At 54.4% G+C, this 26,400-nt stretch overlaps 1 protein-coding gene and 1 pseudogene across 10 annotated transcripts in view; one reads left to right on the top strand and one right to left on the bottom strand.

Moving 5' to 3' along the window:
- The window catches only part of SHANK2 (SH3 and multiple ankyrin repeat domains 2), a 684,346-nt gene that overhangs the window by 283,977 nt on the left and 373,969 nt on the right, over positions 1–26,400 (top strand). The gene's annotated exons all lie outside the window — the stretch shown is intronic.
- On the bottom strand, positions 1,713–6,232 carry LOC141584786 (putative uncharacterized protein SHANK2-AS3; annotated as a pseudogene).

Below are 26,400 nucleotides of genomic sequence, written 5' to 3'. Positions count from 1 at the left end.
GGCGCGCCTCCATCCGATGGGCCGTCGGGGAATGAGGCGCACGCTCAGCCTGGTCCTCCTGTTGCCGGATGTCTGTCCCTCACCCATCCCCATCCTCGCGGTGCGCCTCCGTCCAGTGGGCTGTCGGGGAATGAGGTACACACGGCTGCATCTCAACCTGGTCCTTCCGTCACCTGCCTTTGCCCCCCGCCCCCAGCCCGCGTTCTCTTACTCGCGGTGAATTCGGTCTGCTCGGTCCATTGTATTTTCTGTGTCCCTTCGGAATAGTATTTCCATGCTCTCGTGCTCTAGATTCTTTGTGAGGCTAAATTTAGACATCGCCTAGTTCTGCAGCGTCTCTGCTTTTCTCTATAATGGTTCATCCTGCAAGAGCAGTCAGGCATCTGCCAGCCAGACCCTAGAAGTCGAGTCTCTCCTTGGAGCGTATGGGGGGTGCGGGTCTGACTCAAATCCTCGCACGGGCGTTGTAAGAACCACGAATTCCACTCCCTACACTCTCCAAGAAAGAAGGTCTTGGCCCACCCAGGCCACTGCCACAAAGTACCGTGAACTGGATGGCTCATAAACTATAGATAATTATTTCTCACCGTTCGGTAGGCTAGAAGTGTGAAATCAGGGTACCAGAGAACTCTCTAGCCTCCCCCTTTTTTAAAAACACTCTCACTCCATTTTCCAGGCTGGAGTTCAGTGGTGCAGTCATGGCTCACTGCAACCTCAATCTCCTGGGCTCAAGCAATCCTCCCACCTCAGCCTCCCAGGCAGCCGGGACTACTGGTGTGTGCTACCACGTCGAGCTAATCTTTGTATTTTCTGTATAGATGGGTTCTTGTCATGTTGCCCAGGCTGGTCTTGAACTTGTGGCCTCAAGGGATCCTCCTGCCTCAGCCTCCCAAAGTGCTGGGATTAGAGGTTCATACCACCACACCCAGGTCCTGGGGGTCCCTTTTATAAAGACACTAATCCTGTGTATGAAGGTTCTACCCTTATGACTCGATTACCTCCCAGTGACACCACCTCATAAAACCATCACACTGGGAGTTAGGGTTTCAACATATGAATTTGGGGGGTTGGCTCAAACGTTTGGCTCATTACAAGAAGAGGAGCCCTCATCCAGTGCGGCCACTTTAACCTGGAGAATCCTCCAAGTCACAAGGTCACCTTGTGCAGGCCACTGCTCGTCTTTGAGCCTCCGTTTCCTCTCTGACAGGGAGGGACCCGGGCTGACATCTGGCCGGAGCCACCACGACTTGGTGGGGACATCCCTGAGCCCACGAGACTCATATGAGCTCAGTAGGCCCTGTCGGGGTTGCCCATTCAAAGCTAGATTTTTCCGAAACTTTGTTTGCTTGTCTGTCTCCTTTCTTTTGCCCTGGATATTCCCATCTCCCTCAATCTTTCTTTCCCTTTTCCCTTCTCACTACCCACCTCCAATCTCAAAATGTGCAAATAGCAGAGCGTCCCAGTGGAGTTGCCATGGCAACGGAAGCTGGTTTCCCCTTTCCAAGTGACGGGCCCCTTGGAAGCCCCTCTCCCCTTTGCCTCCTTGGTGACCAGAGCTCAGGGAAGAAAGCGGGGTGTGTGGGCATGTCCCAGAACCTGGAGGGTCCCTTCCTTGCTCTTGTAAGGTGCCCAGGTCACAGGAACCGAGGGGCCGAGACAGGGAGACCCCTGGCGCTGCAGCTTCCGTTTGCTGGGGCTGCCATCACAAAGTATCACAAACCGGGTGGTTTCATCAGAAACGTTCTCTCCCCGTTGCGGGGGTGGAGCCCGCGGTGAGGGTGCGGGGGGCTGCTGTCTCCTGAGGCCTCTCCTCCTGGCTTGCAGGTGGCTGTCGTCATCCTCACTCAGTTTCTTCCTGTCTGTCCAGGTTTCCTCTTCTTACAACACACCTCTCCTGTTGGATGAGGGCCTACCTGAGTGACTCCACTTTAAAGACTCCACGTAGCTGTAAAGATCTCATTTCCAGCCAGGCGCGGTGGCTCACACCTGTAATCCCAGCACTTTGGGAGGCCAAGGCAGGTGGATCACGAGGTCAGGAGATCGAGACCATCTTGGCCAACATGGTGAAACCCCGTCTCTACTAAAAATAGAAAAAAAAGTAGCCAGGTATGGTGGCGCGTACCTGCAGTCCCAGCTATTCAGGCAGGAGAGTCGCCTGAACCTGGGAGGAGGCGGAGGTTGCAGTGAGCCAAGATCATGCCATTGCACTCCAGCCTGGGTGATAGAGCGAGACTCTGTCTCAAAAAAAAAAAAAAAAAAAAAAAAAAAGATCTCATCTCCGAGTAAAGTCATATTTCATACTCTGAGGTCTAAGAGACCAAAACGGGGTGTCGGTGCCTCTTCCCTGTGTCCCCAACCCGGATGCCAGAGAGAGTGGACCAGGCGTAGTCTGGAAGGAGGTGCCAGGCCTCACCAGAGCTGTTCGTAGCAGCCTGAGTTATTTTAGACTCTGAATTGTATCTTCATTGGGACCCAGAGTTAAGATGAGGATTTGCCATGGGAGCAGGTGGATGAGTCCCGGAGATAAGGAAAACCTCCTCAGGGAATGTGTGTCTTCCACCACCAAGCCGTGGCCAGGAGTTCACAGGCGTCCCAGGACACCAAGCAGAGGACCCTTGGGGCTCGTCCAGACATGGCCAGCACCGGATGAGCCACGATGAAGCCAGACTGTGTTCCTGAGGGTGACCTGGGCACTGGGCAGGTGTGCTGTCAGCTCAGGGTCTGGTGCTTAGATCAGCTGAAACAGAGGCAGGCGTTTATGAGGACAGGTGTCATCTCGTGGAGCCCATCCCAGTGAGCCGCTCGAACCAGGTCAGGCCTCCTGACCAGGGGTCTCTCACACCTGCTGTCTGGCCTACAAATCATTTCTGAGATTTGTCCCTGGAATGTGACGGTGTTCAGGGTTTCTCTAAACCTCCCCAGGTGTAAAAACCCCTCCATCCTCACCATCTAAGGTGGATGCTACCCCAGTCCCTGAGTCCTGCGGAGCGGCCTCTGCCCTGCCTACCAGCCCACACCTGCTTAGCCCATGTCCCTGAGTCTCTGAGGTAAGGTGGCTTGTCTCCTGCTGAGACCGAGAGCCCCAAGACTTCAGCAAAGTCAGCCCCACGTCCACGTCTCCTCCTGCCAAACTCCTGCCTCCAGTTCGCTAGACGCTAGACTGTGCCTCACTGCCCAGCTGACCAGTCCCGTGGGGGATCCCAAAGGTCTCCTCCAATGCAGTGTGTCTAAAACCAGGCTCCCCCAATCCCGAGCACATAGATTTCCCGCTTGGGTCCATCCACCCAAGCCGGAAGCCTGAACATCATCCCCAGTTTGTGACCCCTTGTCCAGTCCATCAGCCAGTCCAGTCCTGTCTCCGGGCTCCGAATTCCAGCTGACGTTGCTCTTCTTCCCATTTCCACGGTCTCTACGCAAGCCCATTCCAGACACTACACACACCAGTGCAGTAGCCTGCCAGCCGGGCTCCACGTTCTCCTCCCGTCACCTACAACCCAGGCTCCACCCCAGGAGCTGGGAGAGGGATCGTTCAACAAAGACCATCAATCAGATTGTGTGACACACCCTCTCCCTTGAGCCACTTCATCACAGCAGGTTCAGTATCCACATCAGGCCTCCCCTGGCCTGGGAGACCCAGAGCTCCAGGATCCTTCCCAGGTCTGCACTTGCTTTTTGGCCCCTTATCTCTGCATACTGGCTGTGTCTGGGTCCCACTGCTCCTAGCCCCCCACTATCCAAATTGGCCTCTGCTCCCGTCCCCGCTGATCACAGCTCTGCATTGGTCTTTCGGGTCTCCTCCCGGTTGGACCGCTCGTTTATTCCCGTGCTGACGTAATCTCTAGCTCTAAGCTCCCTGAAGTCTGGCCTATTCCCGGCCTCTCCCTTTGGGCCCGGGGTTGGCATCTGCTGGGATAGTCTCAAGGCACAAACCCGGTAGCCTGCCGAGGCTGTGTGGATTTGCACCTGCCTGGAGAAGTCGAAGAAACAAACCCCATGCCCTGAGCAGAGTTAACTGGCTTGTAGAGGAGGCCAGCTCAATGCAGTTAACTCTGGCATGGATGTTTGCAGGGCTTGTTTGTTTTTAAAGAAAAACAACAATTTAAATCTAAAAAGCCTGCTTTCCACCAATTAAGACCTTGGATGGGAATTGTGATGGAAATCGTGTTTTGATACAGGTTCAGGTTCTGGAGGGGCTGGGAATCTTTTGTCAGAACACACAGTAATTCTGTCTCTTTCTTTAGAGCTTGTATTTCAATGCCGTATGGCGTATGAAAACATAAATTTTCATCTTAATACACTTCTGAGGCATCAGAACCATTCCAGACCTTGTTTTATAGTGTTGTAAAAGCATTAGTCCTTGACGACCCATTCTTAAGAGGGCAGACTGGAGGAGCAAAACCATTAGTAGGTTTGGGACTCATTTATTTTCACGTGGAAGCAGAGGCTTCATAGCAGGTCTTGCTGTTAAACATGATCTGCCCGCGGCGGGGTTGAAGCCCGCAGGGAAGTGGCAGGATTTACTAACCTGGGGCCTGATTAAAATGCCAGGCGGTGGCTGCCAGCGTGGACGGACGGTGCCTGCAGAGGGGGCAGGTCGGCACTCTTCCCTACCAAGAGGGGACCCGGAGAGGCCAGCGCTGTTCCTTGTGTGACCAGCATCCCTAGGGATGTCCTTTCCCTGGGTCCCGGGAAGAAAGCGTCCTCTGAGATGCACACGGTCCCTGCAGAAAGGGAAGTTTGGAATAAAGGGGCTTTCTGGTGTGATCTACAGACACATCTTCTTTTCTTTCTTTTCTTCTTTTTTGTTTTGTTTAAATAGAGATGGGGTTTTGCCATGTTGCCCAGGTTGGTCTCGAACCCATGGGCCTCGGGCTGAGTCATCCTCTCGCCTCTCAGCCTTCCAAAGTGTGTGAGCCACTGCGCCCGGCCCTTTGCGTATATTTCTAAAATTATAAATGCATGCTCGCTTTTCATTTTGTACTTTCTACGGCATTGAGAGGTCAAAGGACAGGTATTCACCCACTTTCTTCAAGTGAGAGAGTGAGGGAAAAATGGTTAACTGTTTGTCCTAGTTCATTCACCCAACTGGTAGGAAAGCAGGACTGGCTCGCAGTCCCTGGGGACCTTGCATTCTGCCCTCCACACGTGGGGGTTGGAGGTGGACAGATGAAATACACACTCTGTTGGCCTAATTCTTACTCCCTTGTTCCCTCCTGTGTTCCACAGGCCATTCCCCCTTCGAAACATTCTTGGCCGGGCGCGGTGGCTCACGCCTGTAATCCCAGCACTTTGGGAGGCCGAGGCGGGTGGATCACGAGGTCAGAAGATCGAGACCATCCTGGCCAACATGGTGAAGCCCCATCTCTACTAAAATGCAAAAAAAAATTAGCCAGGCATGGTGGTGCATGCCTGTAGTCTCAGCTACTCGGGAGGCTGAGGCAGGGGAATTGCTTGAACCCGGGAGGTGGAGGTTGCAGTGAGCCAAGATTGCGCCACTGCCCTCCAGCCTGGTGACAGAGTGAGACTCCCTCTCAAAAAAAGAAAAAAAAAAAAAAACTTATTACGTGGGGTTACATAAAGGGACCCGTCACCTTCATGGGTGGTAGGAGAGGTCTGAAGGGCAGGTCTGCACGAGGATCACATGGCCTGAGGGGAGAAGGGGACTATGAGGGGACATTCAGGCTGATGAGAGTCTGGGGGTGTCAAGTGCAGAGCTGAGAAAATCCCTCACACCCAAGTAACTCAGCCGTAGGAGCTTTGGGGCAGGTGTGATAGGGAGTGTAGGTGGTAGGGTCAGGTGAGCTGTGTTCACCATGGTCTGGGGCAGAGGCTTCTGGGAGAAAGGGACCCCTGACCATGTGGAGGGAGCAAGGGACAGGGTCAGATGTTGAGGGAGGTGGGAGGTGGGGAGGTTTGTTCTGCAGGGAGGGAGATAGCCAGGGTCTTTTGAAGAACACCATAGGAGGATGACTGCCGAGCCTGGGTTCTGGGGAGTTTCTGCCAAAGCTGAATTTGGAAGAGTCATTGGCATTCCACTGACCAATCCCGACTGTGAGCTGGACCCCGGGGACTCGGTTTCTAGACTGTGCCTGGAGGTGTAGTGCTCCAGAGCCCAGTCATCTGTCCTTGTGTTTAGCCCTGATAGGGAAAGAGGGCTTGGTACATCTCTGCAGCTGTGCTGATACCCACCTCGAGCATAGAAGGAATCTCTGGGTGACAAGCTTCCCGACATGCTTCCTACTTCATGGAGATCAAACCAGGTTCAAGGGCAGGGGCTTGGCCCAGTTTTGCCACTTGCTGGCTCTATGTGTTGTTTCTCAACTTCTCTGAAGAGGTTTCCCTGACTCTGCTGTGGAGATGATGGTTTCTGTCATCTACCCATGATACCATTCACCCACTTGTCTGACTGTCCATCCATCTGTCCACCTACTTATCATCCATTTGTCCACCCACTCACCCATCCATCTACCCATCTTTCCATCCATCCGTTCATCTGCCTACCCACTTCATCCATTTATCCATCCATCCATCCATCCATCCATCCATCCATCCACCCACCCACCCATCCCCTCACCTGCATACCTAGCCACCCACCCGCTCACCCATCCACCCACCCGCACACCCAGCCACCCGCCCACTCACCCAGCCACCCACCCACACACCCAGCCACCCGCCCGCTCACCCAGCCACCCGCCTGCACACCCAGCCACCCGCCTGCACACCCAGCCACCCACCCGCTCACCCAGCCACCCACCCACACACTCATCTATCTGCCCATCTATTGATCCATCTGTCTACCCACCTGTCATCCATCCATCCACCTACACACTCATCCCTCTACCCATCTATTGATCCATATGTCCACCCACCCATTGACCTATCATCATCCATTAATTAATCTGTCCACCTACTCAACCATCCATCCATTTATCTTTCCATCCATCTACTTGTCTGCCTACCAACTTCTCCACCCATTCATCCCTCTGTTCATCCATGCATTCGTCAGTCCATTCATCTGTCCATCCACCCGCCTTCCCATCCATCTGCCTGTCTATCCATTATTCATTCATCCATCCACTATCTATCCATCCATTCACCTATCTGTTCATCCACTTGCCTATTTACCCATATCTGTTCATCTATCCATTATCTATACATTCATTCACCTGTCCATCCAGTTCATCCACCCACCTATCCATTTATCTACTCAACCAGGCACCCACCCACCATTGTGTTTATCTATTCGCCCATCCATTCATCCACCCACCCATCCAGATTAGTGCTGTGTTAAGCATTTTATGACATTCAGCACCAGTGTTACAGTGCAGGAAGGATAGCGTGATCCTCGGGGCAAGGTGGACTGCCCAGTAGTAAAAGCAAAATGCTCAGGAATGCCTTCGGGAGGGATGAGCATGTACAGATGTGTGGATAGCACATTCCTGAAAACAGCTTTGGGCAAGACCGTGCCGTGGGCAAGAACTTGCTTGGGATCTCACAGACGCCAGGGGTAGCCAGTTGGAGGTGGGCATGGGAGGTACATAGTCCAGAAGAAGAGGTAGGAAAGTTAGGCCGGAGATAGGGGCCAGGTCCCTTGAACCTCATGTTTTCTAAGTCAGGGGTCTAGGTTTTGTTCTAAACGTGGAGAATCTTTCAGCATTTTAGCAAAGAAGTTACCATGATTTATATTGTTAAGAAGAATCCTGTATCTGTTACATGGATAGCTGTCTTTTGCAAGGAAGGATGGAAGTGGGGCTCACATTGGGAGGCTGCTGCCATGTCCGTGGGAGAATCAGCCATGGCCAGGCTGGAATCTGCCTTGTGGCTGGGTGTTGGGTGTGCAGAGTCATGCCTGGGTTTCCAGTCTGGCCCGCTGAGTGAATAGCAAAGATGGCAGGAGGGCGTGGGCTTTTGCATGGCACACTGCCATGCCTGTAGCTTCAGACATGGGTAACACAAGCCCCCTGCCCACCCGGCATGGCCATGAGTAATAGAAGAGCAGCCTGGCCGTACAGCATAATACGAATTTAGTGGCAGTTGCTGCTGTTATTTTATATGAGCATGGCAGTGAATGTTGATGAGTCCATTTAAAATGGATTATGAACAGGGGACAGGAAGCACATGCTCCTGGGTGGCTTCACAGCAGCATTCGGCTCTTTCTTGACAGAGCACAGGCTGGGTACAACCCTCACCCTAAATTTAGCTTCTGGCACATTTGGGCTGGGATGAAAGCTGAGAAGCACAGGTCATGGGTGTGCTATGCTCTGAATAATTTCCTCTCCAAATGGTGTCTTGCAGCTTGCCACAGTCCCTGAGAATCCGTCATGCTACCGTACAAGGATTCCTAGGTGTGGTGGGTGGAGGCTGCCGTCAAGCTCCCACACGCCAGGTCAGATGCGGCCCCGTCCTGGGTCCCAGGCTCTTGAGATGATGTGTGTGAACTGTGGAACATGACTCGTGACTCATGGAAGTGCTCCATCGCTGTGATCTGCTGTTATCGCCATTTGTGGGTTTCAAGGGTCGTGGTGTCTTCGTGATATCATGTGCCAAGGCTGCGGTCAGTTCCTACAGGAGAGTTGCAGGTCTTGTGGGCTTAGATCTCCCCTTGGCTCCGTGCTGCCCCTAATAGCAAGAGGTGGGCTATTATCACGTGGACTGAAGTGCTGAGGACGACGGGGTGGGCAGCAGAACCTGTATGCCAACAGCTTGTGCTCCCTTGGGCACTGACCAAGGGCTTGGCCCTCCCAAGTCCTGAGAAAGACACCAGGGTGAAGCCACTCGAGGAAAAGGCAATAGGGTATCCAAGACCCAATAGTCATCTCTTGGACTGAGCCCTGTGTTAGGGAAGGCTGGAGCTAGCCTGGGAGGGGCTCAGCTTCCAGGCTGCTTCTGGCTACGTCAAGAAGGCTTTGCTTAGGAGCAGGCATTTGAAAGGGGGGTCACCGTGTATTGATTGTTTGCTGAGTGCTAAGTCTTGTGTATTCTCCAGTTGGATTCCTGAAATCACCCTGTGTGGCTGTTACTCGCATTATTCCCATTCTGTAGGTTGGGAACCGAGGGCCATTTATTTGTCCAGTGTCAGTCATCCTGAGGCCTAATTGGGCTCTCGGGCCCCAGCCCTTGGAGTCTGCTGAAGTTTATGCAAAGCATGGAAACCAGCTCTTGGGGCTGCGTCCTGGCTGCTGGGGCCATCATCAGGGAAATGATTGCTTTATCCCCGTTGCAGGAACATTTGCACGCAGAGGCAGTTTGTTGCAGAAGGCGTAAGTTAGCAGGGAGAGTTGTAAGTTTAAAACAGGTACCACCAACCCTGTCAGACTAAGCACAGAGACGAGGTAGACAGAATTTAAGGGTAGGCCAGGGGTGTCCATCCGGTGGGTATCCAGAGTTCCAGGTGATACTTGGGGCTGGGAACAGCAGGGAAAACCACCCTGGGCAAAGGGTCCTGGGCACAGATAGGCAGATGTGGCTGTGTTTGAATTCCAGCTCTGCCACCAGCTTATTGAGTGGGACATTGTGTAAGATCCTTGAAACTCTCTGATTCAATAAAGCAGGAATCAGATGCCTCCCTTATAGGGCTGTTGGTGTTTTCAATGAAATAATACATCAAGCATAGTTCAAATTCATGTCACCCAGAAGCAAGGAAATACACATGGGCAAAACAGTCTGAGAGGGGAATCTTGCCTTTATATACACAACTAATATATCTATCTACCCTCCCATTCATTCATCTATCCACCCACCACTCAACCTCCATCCTCATCCATCTATCCACTTATCTATCCATTCACCAACCCATCCATCTGCTGGCCCATTCATCTGTCTAAATATCCATCCATTATTTTATCTATCCATTCATCTGTCTACCCATTCAGCCATTTATGCATTCATCTAGTCATTGATCCATCTATCCATCCATCTGTCCACCCACCCAACCACCCATCTGCCCATCCACCCACCCACCCACTCATCTATGCATGTATTTACCTACTTATTCACTCACCCATCCATCTGTCCATTCATTCATCCATCTACCCATTCATCCATCTGTTCATTCATCCATTCATCCCATCAGCTATCCATCCATCCACCCAATGAACCACTTATCCACCCACCCACTCACCCATCCATCCATTTATCCGCCCATCCACTCACCTATTCATTTATCCACCCATCCATCCATCCATTTATTCATTCATCTTTCCATCCATCTGTCCATTCATTATGCATTTCTTCATCCATCCATCCATCCTTCATCTGTCCATCTGCCTATCGATGCACTCATTCATCTCATTATCCATTCATCCATATTTCTGTTCATTCACTTATGCATCCATCCACCCACCCACCCCCCATCCAGCTATCCAGCTATCCAACCATCCATGCAGTTAACCACTCTCCCATTGATTTACTTTTCTTTCCTTCCTTTCTCCTGACCTTTCTTTACTCTTTCCTTCCTCTCTTCTGTTTACATCACATTTTTTTGTGAGGGAGCTATGGAAGATTTTTAAAGCAGATGCCCTGGGCAGAGCTGTAATTTGGGGGCTCAGGAATCAGGAAGCGGGAGCTGGCTGAAGGGGGACCTGCCAGGAGTTGTTGGGAGAGCTGAGAGGATCAGAGCTGAGCAAGGGACTGGAGGAGCAGAGAGGATGAATCTGAAACCTTCTGTGGCTGTGATGGGCCAGACTGATGGGCAATTTGCCCAGAACCCAACATTCTAGATACAGGGAGCTTCCAGAAACCTGGCTTACTCCCCAGCTGCTAGAATATCTGTCCTCTAGGGCTTAGAATACCTTGTTAATTTCCTCTGTGCTTGTTCATCATGTGACCACATTGGGTGAGGGAGGAGAGTGTGCAGGGAAGCCGTTTTAATTATCCCTCATCATGAAGTCAGTGAGGGGCAGCCCAACCTGCTGTGCAAACAGCCAGAGCCACTGGGCCATATGCTGGCATCTGGCCAAATGGCTGTCCTTTCTTATTAACAGGTCACCGAGGGTGTCCCAATTTCCAGGACTCGGGCCAGGCCCACGCCTCCTAGACTGATGGGCGGTCATGAACCTCTGGGGGTGGGTTTCCCATAGCCGGGGGTGCATCATGATCTGGATTTCTGCAGAAATAAAAAGAGGCACAGCTGCTGCTGTCCGCTCCCGTGTGCGCCGCAGGTGTCATGGGGAGACCAGAGCCTCGTCCCTGCTCGGCGCTGGACAGAGGGCTTATCCAGGACCCTCCCGGCCAGGGGCTGGTACACTCACACCCCAGCAGCTTCGCCCCCGTGGTGCCTGCTGCCAGCCGTGGGTCTCTCTCCCTGGGCTCCCCACTGAGAACAGAGAGGGACGTTTCAGTGGCCTTCGTGTGCTTGTCAGCGCTGGCAGGACCGTTCACTGTGTGAGCCTCCATCCGTCCTCCCTCTGGGACCCTTCTGCGCCTCCTTCCCGAAGGCCCTTCCTTGCCTGTGCCTGGATGGACAGCACGTGGTTCACCCTCTGGGCCTTGGCGCTTCTCCCTCCTTCCAGCCGTGCATGCACTCACTTGGGTTTCGAGCTCCAGGGCTGCATGTAGGTCCCTGGGGGCGGAATCGGAGGCACCGGCTCACCTACCTTACTTTGCTGGCTGGGCTGAGTGCCGGCAGCAACACTGGCCGCGGTTCCTAGGGACCAGGTTTCTTGGGCCATGAAGCAGCAGCCTTCTCTCTGCTGGACTCATCAGATTCCATCTCAGCATTGTTTTATTTTTATTTTTTGAGACGGAGTTTCGCTGTATAGCCCAGGCTGGAGTGCAGTGGCACGATCTCGGCTCACTGCCACCTCCACCTCCAGGGTCCCAGTTCAAGCAATGCTCCTACCTCAGCCTCCCAAGTAGCTGGGATTACAGGCATGAGCCTCCATGCCCAGCTAAATTTTTTGTATTTTTTAGTAGAGACAGGGTTTCACCACGTGGACCACTCTGACTTGAACTCCTGACTTCGTGATCCGCCCACCTTGGCCTCCCAAAGTGCTTGGATTACAGGCATGAGCCACTGTGCCCGGCCCGATCTTAGTATTTTTAGGGTTGGTAACTTTCCTACTCATGATGGTCAACAAGGACCTTTGAGATCTTAGATCATTTTTTCTTTATCAAAAATATACTATTATTTATTTGCCTCCAAATAGAGAGTTAATGCGCGGTCTTCGCAGAAATTTCCCAAAAGCAAGGGTAAATATGCGTACGTATGAAATTCATCCAAACCTCTGTGTCCCCCACTCCCCAAGTGAATCACTGCTAACACTGAGGGTCTTTTTTCTGGGTCAAATGCTGTCCCCTCAATTTCATGTCCAACCTGAACCTCAGAATGTGACCTTCTTTAGAAATAGGGTCTCTGTGGGTTTAATTGGTTCGGTTAACAGGAGGTGGTGCTAGATTAGTGTGACCAATGACTGGTGTCTTTCTAAGAAGAAGGAGGCGGATTCAGACACAAGGACCCACAGAGGCACTCCAAGAGAGGAAGGTCACGTGCAGACACAGGCAGAGAAGAGTGGAAGCGGCCGGAAGGGTCCGCCGCTAGAGCCCCACGCTGAGTTTGGACTCCTGACCTCTGAGACTGTGAGAGGAAGCATTTCTGTCACCGGAAGCCGCCCAGGGTGTTATTAAGAGGTCACGGCAGCTCCAGGAACACAGGGCGCATCCTGCATTTTCACTGTCTCCCTCCCGTTGCTGAGACTGGAGGAGATGCCCGGGAACCATCCTACACATCACAGGCTCCGGGCTGGCGGCGCTGCTGGGAGGAGACATTTGCCTTTGCCCTGCCTGCCGAGAGGCAGCCCCTCCGCCCCTCCCCACCCAGCCATAAAGAGACCGGGAAAGACGCTTAAGGCTGTGCCAGGAACTGCGCACCCGCCTGCTTCAAGCCTCTCTGGGTCACTGGGTGACAGTGACCGAGGCACTCAGCCTCACTGCAGCCTCAGGGTCTCGTCTGACTCCGTGGCCGCCGTGACTCACATCCTCTCCCGCATTTGGGCTCTCCCAAGACGTTGTGCTCTGAGCTCCAGGGCCCGTGGGAGGCGCCGGGACGCCTGGTCCAGGTCCACCTGGCTGGAGCTTCCAGTGTCTGCTCCCTAGAAAGAGTCTGGCTCTGTTTCCAGAGCTCACGGAGTGTTTCTCCTGCTTCATTTCCCCCAACTTCACTCTCCCCACAGGCTCTGAGGAGCCCAGGAGAACCCCGCCAACGCTTGCTGCCTCCTGTAAACCCGGCGCCAGGCACTGAGGGTGTTTCAGAGTGGGCCTGACGGCTCCGCTTCCCCAGGGCAGGGCCGTGGGGCTCCGCACAAGTTCCCACGTGGCCCACTGGTTCCGGGAACACTGTCTGCCTCCGGCGGACGACGCTGTGGAGACTCAAGGCCTTGGCCAGGCACCCCCTCCCCTGCTCTCCGCCTTGGGCTCCTTCCTAACGGCATAGCCATCCTGGTCGTGGAAATTTTTTTTTTTTTTTTTTTTTTTGAGACATAGTCTCACTCTGTTGCCCAGGCTGGAGTGCAATGGCGTGATCTCCGCTCGCCACAACCTCCGCCTCCTGGGTTCAGGCGATTCTCCTTCCTCAGCCTCCCGAATAGCTGGGATTACAGGCACGCGCCACCATGCCCAGCTAATTTTTGTATTTTTAGTAGAGATGGGGTTTCACTGTATTGGCCAGGCTGGTCTCGAACTCCTGACCTCGTGATCCGCCTGCCTCAGCCTCCCAAAGTGCTGGGATTACAGGTGTGAGGCACCGCGCCCAGCCAATCATGGGTCATGAGGAACGCACAGTCTCCCAGAAACCTGGAGGCCTTCGTGGAGTGCATATGGTGGCACTGTCCTAGACAGCCGCCCGGTTCTCCCTGCCCTTCCCCTGCAACCCTCCTGCCTGGCCCCTGCCTGCATCCCACAGACACAGCGCCCTTTGCGGGCCCTGTGGAGCCCCCAGGTCGCCTTCTGAGGAAACTTCTTCCTGAAGTGCTTCCCTGGGACGGCGTTGAAGTTGATTGGGGTTTATATCTGTCACTCTCCTAATATTCTTTCTTTAAAGTTTCTAAGCAGGAGCCAGTGTTCGTTGCGGTCCGTACAATCTGGCCCCGTGCAAATGCTTTGGAAACAGCAGGACGAGGGGCTGTATGCTCTCACAGGTGGAACGCACATCGTGCCTGAGTCTGAGCCCTCTCTCACCTCTGCCGACCCTGCCCCTGCCCCTCCCCGGAGGCCAGGGGATGCCTACAGTCGTCCTGGGCACAGAGCGAGGTCTTGGTTTTAAAAGGAACTGTGTTTTATTTTCATGGCTTCAGGAGATGGGAATGGGAGCAGCCTGCCTGCCGAGTTTCACGAGGCGGCTGATTCTTAGGAACTGGTCACGTTCTGTCGCGGTCATTTGGTTATGAGTCTACCTCACTTCCCCAGCCGGGGGGCCAGGCAGCTCTGACCCTTGCATCCACGCAGGATGATTCACAAGAGTTTGAACCTCCCCGCCATGGTCCAGCCGGACCCCAAGCTCTGTGTTCGCAATAACTAGGCTACTGCTCGCTCAAGTCTTCCGAAACGGGCATTGCCAGCCTCTCATAGTCATGGTGAGATTCATCTGTGAGTAACTAAAAGTCCTAAGTTTTAAAAAAAACTTTGTCTTTTCCATAAAAGTCCAGCTAGGTGATCCAGAGCTGAGGCAGGGTTCTGTGGTATGTGAGATGCACGTTCTTCTGGCTTACTGCCCTATCATATGTGGACTCCATGCACAACTGCCCTCATACTGCAAGGTGGCTGCCTCAGCTCCACCCATTGCATCATCATTCCAATCTGCAGAAAGGAGAAAGGGGTAGGAGAAGGGCGTTATTCCCTTTTCCTATAAGGACACCTTCCTTAAGCGGATGCATTGCTTTTATTGATGTCCCCATTGGTCAGGAACTTACCTCACAGCTCCCTTCCTAAGTGGACAGCCATGTTCTTAAACCACCTTCTTTGTGGACAGCCAGGGGACCAGATGAAGGGCCAGGTTATATTCCAGAGGAAGACAGGAGAGCAAAAGTGGGGGGCAGTTAGGAGCCCCGGTGGCCGCACCCCTTTCTTGTGCCTTTGCTGGGGAGAAGATCTTTTCTGAAGGCAAGTCTGTCTTGTTCTGCGAGGCTCTGGCATTTGATCTGAGAGTGAAGGGCTCAGTGAAGTGGCGAGTCCAGAGAGCGGGGAGGGATCCCGGACAGGGTGCAGGAATTCGCACCAGGGACTGGCAGTCCCTAGAGGGCTGGGTCCCAGCCTTCCGCTGCGAGCCAGAGCCATGTTTACGGGTCACTTTCGGGATATAGTTGCTCCAGATTTGTGTGAACTCGCTGTACCCTGCAGCAGGCGTGGAATGGGCATCTCCCCTGGGTAAAGGGATCCGGGTTGCTTGAAAAATGCGTCAAACCCCACCGCTCCTCTGTGGCCTTGGGGACAGGAGGTGTAGCATCTGGGGTGGAAGCTTGGAGGCAGACATCTTTAGGTGCAGGTTTCAGGTGCTGCTGTGTGACTTTGGGCATGTTTCTTGACTTCTCTGATCCCATCTGGTCACCTGAGTACTGACCGCTGACACCATTGTGAAGATTGAAGGAGGTACCTAGGAGGTTGTGACGCAGGCTATGACGTGGAGGGACCTTGAGGACGCGGTGCTCAGTGAAAGAAACTGGTCACTAAAGGATAAATCCTGTATCACTCTACTCGTATGAGGTCCCTAGAGTCGTCAGAGTCACAGAGACAGAGGGTAGGATGATGAGGGCCAGGGACTGGGGGAGAGGGGAATGGAGACGGTGTGTTTCACGGGGACAGAGTTTTCCGTTTGGGAAGACGAAACAGTTCTGGAGACGGATGGTGGGAACGGTCACCTGACGTTGTGCAGTGACTTGATGTCACTGACCCGTGCGCTTAAAAACGATGAAAATGCTCAAAGTGACGTGGATTTTGCCATGAGTAAAAACATTCCTTAAAAAAAATAGAGATAATGGAGAGCCACCACGGACCCCAGACCACCGTCTGGGAGCTTGATCGGTGGCAGCTGTTCACGGATTTGACGCAGCGCTTCCGTTGCTTGTTTTCTGCTGTGGTTTCGTTCTCTTGACATAAAGGCCGTCGTAAGAAAATGCAAGGAGAGGCGGGCGTGCAGCTACCGCGTGCCAACACGTGTGTGCGCCAGGCGTGTTCTCACACGGCGAGCCCCTGTGTTCTCATGTGACAGAGGGTGGGCACAGGCCTGGGGTTATGTTGCAGTCCAGTTGCCCCCGGGGTCCACCCCACCCCAGGCACCCACTTCCTACACCGGCCCTGCTGCGGCCTGCCGGCCCCCATGCCGAGAGGGACTTCCAGCCCCATGTGTGTGCCCATAGGTAGAATTCATGCAGATGTGATCTAGGGAGAGTAGATCCTGGCTTTGTGCCTTTTCTCTTCCTCACCTTTTTAGACCAGCCACTGGCATACGTGCATATGTGTATACACATTAATATGTGGAGATGGGGTCTCACTGCATTGCCCAGGCTGGTCTCAGAGTTTTAAACCAGCCACTGACAACATGCATATGCATATATGCATTAATATGTGGAGATGGGGTCTCACCGTGTTGCCCAGGCTAGTCTCAGAGTTTTAGACCAGCCACTGACAACATGCATATGCATATACGCATTAATACGTGGAGATGGGGTCTCACTGTGTTGCCCAGGCTAGTCTCAGAGTTTTAGACCAGCCACTGACAACATGTATATGCCTATACTCATTAATATGTGGAGATGGGGTCTCACTGTGTTGCCCAGGCTGGTCTCAGACTCCTGGGCTCTAGCAGTGCTGCGTCAGCCTCCCTGGTAGCTGGGATTTCAGGTACACATCATCACACCTTGCCTATGGGAGTGTTCATCTTGCTGGTAATTGTGCCGTGTGTCCTTTGTGGGGGGCAGCGTGCCCTGGAGAGTTTGAACATTCTGGAGCGTGAGGTCCGGGCCGTTTCTACCATTCATACTTTCAGAGGCCCTGCAGCCGGCATCCCTGGGCGCCACTCACACCCTCCTCTGACTAATCCATGCAGCATCAAGCCTCAGAGCACGGTTCGCCTTCACCCACTCAGAGCCCCGGCTGTCTGTGCGGTGCTCAGTTGCTCCCCCAGAAGCATGCACTGGTCCACATTCCTGGTGGTCCTGATGCAAGCTGGCATAAGGCTTGCTTGCTCGGGGAGAGGACTGGCGCTCCCATTCTGTAATTAAGATCATAGCCAGAGGGCACTGTTGAGGGTGGCGGGCATCACTGGATGTGGCGTGTGCATCCCATGCCCGAATTCCTCGGACCCTGAACTGCACACGTGACATTCACCTTTCAGGGCGGAGGTGCCGGATTCCAGTGAGCGCCGAGGCTGCACTGCAGAACGCAGGTCTGGGGTCAAATCGCGTTGGAAGCGCGGCCTGCATTACCTCCGTCCTGGCCCCTCAGGATGTACTTGAGGGCATTTCAGGTCCTGGTAAGGCCTGCAATTAGAAGACCCCTTAGCTTCATTTGACCTGGCCTTTCCCGAAGGTGACTGTAGAACCCAGTTTGCACAGTCAGCCTCAGGGGTCTCCAGGGTTCCAGGGAGCTCACTTTGGGAAGCGGCGGGAAGAATGGGGAGCGGGGGTCGATTGCCCCTACCAGACCCTGACACTGCCTGTCTTTCAAACCCCCACCCCACCACTCCTGGCGGCTCACGGGCAGATTCTTTTAGCCCATGCTGTAAGGCACATTTTGATAAAATAGGAACTCGTTGCTGGTATTTAAAATCAGGAGATTTCACATAAAAATCCGGAGTTCTGGCTGCTTTTTTCGGCAGCAGTGATAAGATCGCTGTCGCTGAGCCTCCGTGGAGAGACGGCTGTCCTGAGAGGCCCTTTCCTCTTCTGTTTCATTGGCTGTAAAATGAAGCCCAGCAGACCTCAGACTCTTTTTGGGAACTGAGCATAGGTGTGGGGCCGCCCTCCCTACCGCAAGCATTGCCATGTCTTCTAGCAAGATGAAGCCACAGCCCAGCTGGCTGGTCCCCTCCAGCCACGGTCACCTCAGCAGCCCTAGGCACCTCAAGGCTCCTGAAGCCGTGAAACCTGGGAGGAGGTGGTCTCCCAGCGGGCCTGCCATGGGGACCGTCTCCAAGCTCTCCCTGCCCCCACTTTGATCCAGGCCTTGCTGGGCAGGCGCTGGGCTGGCTCCTGGCCCACCCCTGCAGCCACATGATGAGGGCTTGGTGGGTGGGGGCACCCCAGGCAGAGCCAGGCTGGCTCCTCTCTCTGGGGACTGTGGGCGAGCTTGCATGGTAGCCTCGGCTTGTGAGCTCGGAGCCGTGAGAGGAGTGAATTGAGAGGAGCCTGGGAAATTCAGGAACAGGGATGAGACCCTGGATGGGGTGGCTGTTGAGCACAGTGAGACGCTGGGGCAGGTTTTCAGGGCTGGTCCCCGCTCCGGAGCAATTAAAAATTAATTTGAAATGCTGAGCGGGGTAAGGGGGACAGCACCCTCCCTGGAGGGGGTCTGGCAGCCTGGCGCGTTTCCCCCTATTTTTAACACTGACAGCAGATCCTGGGATTGACGGCTTTGCCTCCTGGCGTCACTTTCTTGCTGAGAATCTCAGACAGGAGGCCCTGCTGCTGCCAACCCCGTCACTGCCCTGTGAGATGATTTGGGGGACCCCATCTCACTGGAACCTCAACAGAATTGCGGCGGTAGGAGGAGTGGACCTCGTCCAGCGCAGAGTGGGCAGGAGGGACGGCCTTCTGCGGGGTGCCCCGGTGTGGGGTGACCGCGCAGCTGAGGCCCCAGAGGGAGACCTGCGCCTCCGTCTCCCAGAACCCTACACTGTGGTGGGGGTCGCAGCTCCGGGGAGGGCCCTGTCGAGATTGATGACGAGCTGGTGTGGGGTCCCCTCCGCCCCATGGGGGCCTGCACCCTCCTCGGTAAAGTGGTGCTGTCCCACTCAGGGAGGGGGATGCCCAGGCCTCAGCTGCAATCTGCCCCTCCTCAGATCAGAGAGCAGCTACCAGGCCCCATGGAAGCAGCTTCTTTTATGAGCACAGAGAAACTCTTAAATAGCACCACGGGCCTTGCGCCATGCTCTGGGCCTGGGAGGCTCCGGAGGCTCTCCACTGGATGACCTCATTCATGCTGGCCGCACCCAGTGGTCCTGTTCTAGCCCTCATCGTTCAGAGAGCACAGACCTCGGAGCACTGGCTCCGTCCCAGCCTCGGGGCCGTGAGCAGGTGACCGGACTGTCTCAGCGCCATGGGGATGATAGCCCTGTCCCCTGTGTGGGGGTGAGGTGGCCACCCGACACCTGGCGTCCGTGGAGTGCTGAGAGTAGGGCCTGGGACAGCAGCCGTTGACCTGTGCTTCCCAGTGTCACCCTTGTTACTGATTGACCCATAAGGCTGAGCACAGCAGCTCACGTCCGTAATCTCAGTGCCTTGGGAGGTCGAGGTGGGAGGATTGCTTGAGGTCAGCCAGACCCCACCTCTATAGAAAATTAAAAAATAAAAATTAGTCTGGCATGGTGACGCACACCTGTAATCTCACCTGCTTGGGAGGCTGAAGCAGGAGGATCCCTTGAGCCTGGGGGTGTGAGGCTGCATGTCAGCCCAGGTGACCGAGCGAGACCCTGTTTCTAATAATCATCATACTGATTTGCAGATAAATAACCTGACGCATTGAAGGCTCAGATGTCCTCCTGGGAACCCCTGAGAAGGGGCTACCTCTGTTTTCTGCCCCGGTAGAAAGACCCCCCCACCCTCTTCGGCTGACTTTGCCTGGGGGTGCCGTCCCCCCGGGAGCCCGCTCTGGACTCTCCAGTTCGCTTTTCTCCCTCCTGCTTCCCCAGGGACCCAGTTCGGGTCTCTCTGGGCCTGGCACCAGCCTCTGGAACCCTTCCCGGCTGCCCTTGGCCTCCTGCTTCTCCGGTACGTGGGGGAGGGGGAGGGGAACAGTGTTTCTGGGGTGCTTCCCCTCCGCTGGCTCCCGTTCCTGCCCCCAGCGTGTTGCTCGTTGTTTCATCGCAGGAGGCTCGGAGACAAACCCTGGCGGGTTCTCCCCAGCACCACCTCTCCAGCGTCTATTTTCAGCCTCCGTTGCAAACAACTTGGAAGTGGGCTGTCCTTCCCCTTTGTTCTGCGCTGCTGATTTCCATCTCTATATAATTATGGGAAATGTGCATTCATTCACCCAGGGCTGGCCGTTTGATTCTGATTTTCCCTGGCGTGGCTCTCCCTTTCATCAATAAATCCTGGATTTTACTGGGATCTCAGTGGCACCAGGCTGTCTCCCATGCCTGCCTCTGGTCTCCGGGAACAGTCTCAGTGGGTGGTTTGGGGGCATCTTCGCCCATGTTGTCCAGCACCCCCACTCTATCTTGGGTACTCAAGACGGCCTTGAGCTGGCCTCGGGGCCAACAAGCACGCTCCGTTGGAAGTCCGTGAAGCCGAGTAGGAAAACTGTCACCGATTTAGCAATCTGGAATAGGCCTGGTGTTCTCAGAGTCAGTTTCTCCAGGAGAAGGAGAAACTGTTCTGTTCTGATGAGTTCTTCAGTGTGAAATTATGTCTCCCCTAATCCACTCCAGTGGAAAACACTCTCCTCTTCGAAGTCTATCATCCTCTCGTTGACACCCATTTTCTCTACATCTCATTTTAGAAAAGGATTTTATTTTCTTAAGAGGAAATCGGGTCCCCGTGGCTTGGTCATATAAATGGGCGTAACTCCTGTGAAAGCAATTGCCCAGACATGTGCCCAGGGCCATGGATGGCTCAGACCTTTTGACCTGGCCGGCCCACTCCTGGGGATGTAAAATGTTCAAATGAAGAAAGGTGCCACCTGCGTGAAGATGTTCCCCGCGGTGTTATCGATCGTGGGGAAGGTCAGAAAACATCGTAGCTGGACTGAGATGATCCCTGTCCGAAGAGTTTGTCATGGAAAAGGACCGCATGTGTCCTCCAGGAATGTTCTGGAATTTTCCGTGGGATTACTCAGAGGGCTGTGGCAGGAGGGCCCGGCGCGCGTGTCAGCGTGGGGAGTGAAGGGCGGCGGACGCGTGGAGACTGTTTCCGGCTCTTCCACCTGGGCCCCGAACCCCACGGTTCCCCTGAGTTTGTGCTGTGTCGGAAAACGTGCCCAGCGTTTTAGATGATCCCCTTGTTGAGACGGCTGGCTGGCTGTGAAGTCCGGGCCAAGGATTTAGGGAGAGAGAGTTTCATGCTCCCCTCGTCCCCCAGCCCACATGGAAGATTGCGTGGCAGTTTCAGGTAGAAACTGAACATCTTGAATTGCTATTCAAGGCGTGCTCCGCTGACCCAATTAGGAAAATGGGGCATTCGTTAGTTTTTCTTTTTAAACAGAGTATTAATGGGTTGAACTAATGTTGTGGGGTGCCTGTGGCGGGGAGAGTGCTGCCGGCAGAGTCCTCCCGTCCAGAGGCGTGGGGAAGGGGGCGAGGGCTGGGCGTGTGCGTGTGGGTGGGGGTGCCCACTCATCCCCAGGGAGCTCCCGGCCCTCGGGGACTCAGATGGCACAGGGGACAGTGGAGGCAGCACAGGGTGGGCCCACCCTAAGAGAACCGAGGGGTCACTGGGGAATCGTCCACTACGGCTGAGTCCCCGAGCTGAAGAGGAAGGCGAAGATGGCGTGGCCACCCCCACAAGGAGCTGGCGTTCACAGGCCTTCAGCGGGAGCACCAGGAGACATCCGTGAGCTCCCTGGCCTCACGCACCGAATCGGGAGGGCGGAGGCGGTTCTGTTTTAGAGGAGTCGAATCGTGTGTCCTCTAAGAATTGGTCAAGCGCCGTATCGGCCTCTCGTGTGCAGAGAGCCCCGAAGGTGGGCTGGGGTGGGGGGATTACACAGCGGGCGTCTGTGTTCTTACAGCCCTGGAGGCTGGAGCCCGAGATCAAGGTGTCGCAGGGCTGGGTCCTCCTGTGGCCTCGCTCTGAGGTTTGTAGGTGCCGCCTTCTGCCTGTGACCTCACGCCAGCCATCCGTAAACTCTTCCCAAAGGGCCAGCAAGTCTTGCTTCCCTTCTTCCTCCTGGGGCGCACCCAGCCCACCCCGTAGCAGCCCCGCCGTCCCCCAGTAGCTGTCTTTGCTGCTTCCTGGTCACACTCACCACCTGAGCATCTCAGAGGCTTTCCGCTTCCACTGTCCCCTCTGCTCCCTGACCCCATGACCTGAAACTTGTACCTTCCACCTCAGCCCTGGGCTCCCGCCCCAGCCTTCCACAGGCTGTGAGAGCCCAGGGTCTGCCCTGCCCGCTCCGGGAGTCTGAGGCCCAGGTGTGGTGTGGGCAGCTCTGTGCCCTTGAGTGAGCCTGTGGTGTGGAAGCTTCCAGCAGCTGTGTCATCTCACAGGTCCCCGTGCCAGCTCAGATGCTGAGGGACGGAACTGTGGAGGGAGCTTCACCATGGCCATCTCTTGGGCCTCCGGGCAGAGAGACCCTGCGTGCTGCCCCCGCCCCCGCCTCCCTGTGAGTCTCCAGCGGTATCTCTTTCAGCTTCAGGACAGGGCTCAGCTTCCTTGCCAAATTCCGTTTAAGCTGCTCGAGAATGCCGAGCAGCAGAGCAGGGAGCGGGACCCTCTTCTGGCTGAGGGACCCAGGCTGAGGCTTGTGCTCACTCCAGGACAGGAGCTCACGGTGCAGGCTGCTGACCCCTCCCCATACCCAGTTCTCTTCTGCTTTTGAAGCTAAAGGGGCCTCTGAAAGGGACAAGTGCAGAGGAGGCCCGAGAACACTGTTTGCACATGGAGAGATAGTGGCTCAGAGAGGTTTTGCAGCCTGGCCAAGGTGGCCCAGCGAAACCCCAGCACCGATTAAAGCAGGTGGGCCACAGGCCTCCGTGGTTCCTAGCTTGACCGCCTGGGGGTCACCACGGTGCTGTGGAAAGGTCTGGAGCTGCTCGGGCTCTCGGAGGGCAGGGAATGCACTTTATTCCCTGGAACGTCTGTCTCTTTCCAGCTTGGGTTTCCGCCGCAAGTCAAGGGAAGGCGAGACCATCCTCAAATTTTACTGCAAAGAAGTTAGTAAAACCTTCACATGTTTTCATGACATATGAGATTTCATATTCATGCAAGTAAATGCGTGGTGAGTTGTCACATGCCGCCAATACTGCGTTCGTTCTGTTTGTGATTTGAGCAGGTATGGGCCAAATAGCTGCGACGCCCAAGCAGGCTGCAGGCAGCAAATCCTGCTGGCTGGGGGTGGCCTTACCAGCATCTCTTAGAAGTGCCATGGGGCTGGGATGGCTGCAGCCTGAGAACCCCACATACGTCCTTGTCCCTGTCCTCAGCACCCAGGAGGGAGATCCTGAGTCTGCAGGCTCCAGCCTCCCCGTGTGGCACCCCCCAGGCTCCCACTGCCCAGAACAGCCCCACCCTGATGGCTGAGGTCCCAGGAGCTCTCTTGGCCACCGAGCTACAGAATGGAGCTGCCATTGTGTGCCCTTTCATTTGTGGCACTCGGAGGAAGAGGCCTGCCCTCCCAGGTCTCCGCCTTTTGTACCAGTTACTGCCCCTAGAATCCCAGGAGCCAGCCCCACGGACAGTCTGCTCCTTCGAGGGGCTCCCCCCAGGCAGGATGCTCCTCAGAGCTGGGAGAGCCCTTGGATCTTGCAGCCTGAAGGTCTTCTGAGGGGCATTCCACTCCCCTTTTGACATGTGGGAAAACTGAGCCTCCAGGCAGCAGTAGCACCGGGAACCGGCAGGCAGATCTGTGGACTTGCCCTTGGGTATCTCTGCCTTATGCTTTGTGGTGCCAGGTAAGCCCCCCTCTGGCCCCCTGAGGCACCCACCCAGCCCTCTCCCTGTCCAATGGTCGGGGCACCTCTGGTTGCCTTTGACATTGAATTGGCAATCACAGTGAGGCCTTCACTGCCCTGGGAAGCTGTGACTGTCACACTGCCCGAGTCTTACAGCCCCTCACGCAGCTCTTCACAGACTGCATTCCATCACCATGCAGGGAGCCAGCGGGCGGGCCCCATGCCCTTTGCCTTCAGCTGTGGGGCTGCAAAGCTGCTGGCCGGCCTGGCCCACCTCTCCCCATCCCTTCCCTGCATGGTTTGGTTCTTCTTAGACTTTGGGGTTTTCTTGATGCAGATGTGGTGCCTGATATGAACTATGCTGCCAGCTCGGCCCTGGGAGGAATGTATTTGAAGGCTAAATCAGTCACTGAGCCTTAATTAGTTCCCAAAATATAAATGTGCATTTGGATCCGCTAACTAGGTGAAGAACCGAGGTGGAGAACCAGCCCCACTCAGCCGCCTGGTGAGTGCTTCGTTTTCCAGGGTGGCCTGGCAGCCTTACTGGGGATACTTTGATCTAAAAAGGGACCTTCCTTCAACCCGCCTTCACTTCCAGCCTCTTGGAGATACTCAACTCTTGCAAAAGTTGGATTCTTGTATTGAAATAAACCTCCTTCAAGTGGTCTGTGGTCCTTCCCCGACGAGCTGTAAGGAAGTCCAGGTCCAGGAGCCCAGAGGCCCAGGGAGGCTGCACCTGCCGGCTGCTCCTGCCGGCTGCTCGGGGCTTTTTGGCTTGTGTACTAAGCGGTCACAGTGCGTCCTGGCCCTCTCTCTGCTTTGACCCCCTCTCTACCAGGGGTGTGTGTGTTGCCTCCAGACGTGGGGAGAGTGCACTGGCTGCTGGATACCACGGGCTGCGGAGCTGGATGGGGAGGGCCACAGGCCCAGACCCACCCTTTCCCTGAGGGCTTTCTAAGCTGAGTTACCAAATAAAGCAACCAGACAGTTCCAAGCACACGATCTCCAGTTGTGGAGCCCACAGCTTATCCCATTGTTCTCATTTTTACTTAGGATGAAAAGGTAGTTTGAAGGAGCCTATTAGATGACTTCTCCCCCACTTTACTTAATATATGCAAATGTGTTATATTATGAATAATTATAAATGTATTGATGAGCAGCTCATATCACACCAACCCTCCTGCTAATCACAGTGGCAAACTCTGGACAAATTCTGTATAAACACACCAGCTACTTATAGGCTGGGCAAGTGGCCAAAAGCAGACACAACTAGAGATACTGAGACCCTTGACAGTGGGAAGCCCCACTTGTGAGACCCAGATTAATTAGGAGTTCCCCTGACAGCAAGTGGAGTCTCGCTGTGTTGTGGATTCCGGGGTTGGAGGTTGGGGTCAGAGTTGCCTGAGAAGTCAAGAGAAATCCTGGAAAGGGGAGGCTCTGGAGTCTACACATAAATTCCTTTTGGAATCTTGAGCCCGCATGTGCAGGGTGAGAGTCCAGGGGCCTCCTGGAAAACAGTAGCTTAAATCACAAGGACTGTGGGGAGACTTGAGGCGTTTCCACCGCAGGAGAGACAGAGTATAGAATTGAGTCCCAGCATGTTAGAGGAGCTTGGTAAACACCTTGAGCTTTCTGCTGGAGCCCTAGAGGGGTCCAGGAATCAGGACTCCATCCCAGGACCAGACAGACAGACTCCCCCAACAAAGCCTCACATCGCACCTCCACGGGGCAAGGCATTGCACTGACAGTTTCACGACCTACTTGAAAAACGAAACATGCGTCAGAGGAAGACAACAGAGCCTAGGGTCTCTCCGACGTAACAATGTCCAATATAGAATCAGAAATTACTAGCTAGGAAGAGAAGAAGGAAAATGCAGCGTGCAACCAAAGGAAGCCACAGTCGTTAGAAGCAGCATCAAACAACCCAAGTGTAAAATAACCAGAACATGTACCGATAAGCTCTCACTGCGTGTGGGGTCTTCTGTCATGCCCTGAGCATAGAAAAGTGTGTGAAGCCCTCTCCCCTGCCCCAGGCCTTCCAGAAAGCCCCAGATGTGGGAGGCAGTGTTCATGGTGGGAAGATACTCCACACGGTGAGACAAAACACAGTGAAAGTCCCGAGTAGGATGTAGGAATGTGCCTTCCCTTTATTTATTCATTTATTGGATGAAGTTATTCAGCATACATCTTTGTTTTTGAGACAGAGTTTTGCTGTGTTGCCCAGGCTAGAGTTTAATGGTACCATCTTGGCTCACTGCAATCTCCATCTCCTGGGTTCAAGAGAGTCTCCTGTCTCAGCCTCCCGAGTAGCTGGGATTACAGGCATGCCACTATATCTGGCTCTTTTTTTTTCTTTTTTTATATTTTTAATAGAGACAGGGTTTCACTATGTTGGCCAAGCTGGTCTCAAACTCTTGACCTCAAGTGATCTGCACACCTCATTCTCCCAAAGTGCAGGGATTATAGGCATGAGCCACCGTGCCTGGCCTCAACACACATTTTTGAGAGGCTCTGGGCTCTGTGCTGTGATGGAGTGGTGATTAAGTCAGACTGCCCTTGTTTGCAGTTTGCAGACATTTTACCTGGGGGAAAAACACCATATAAGCAAACTCAAAACTACCGTGACTTCGGTGTTCAATACATAC

This window comes from Saimiri boliviensis, chromosome 6, assembly GCF_048565385.1.
Source record: "Saimiri boliviensis isolate mSaiBol1 chromosome 6, mSaiBol1.pri, whole genome shotgun sequence".
Lineage (NCBI taxonomy): Eukaryota > Metazoa > Chordata > Mammalia > Primates > Cebidae > Saimiri > Saimiri boliviensis.
This window is presented reverse-complemented; position numbering and strand designations above follow the sequence as displayed.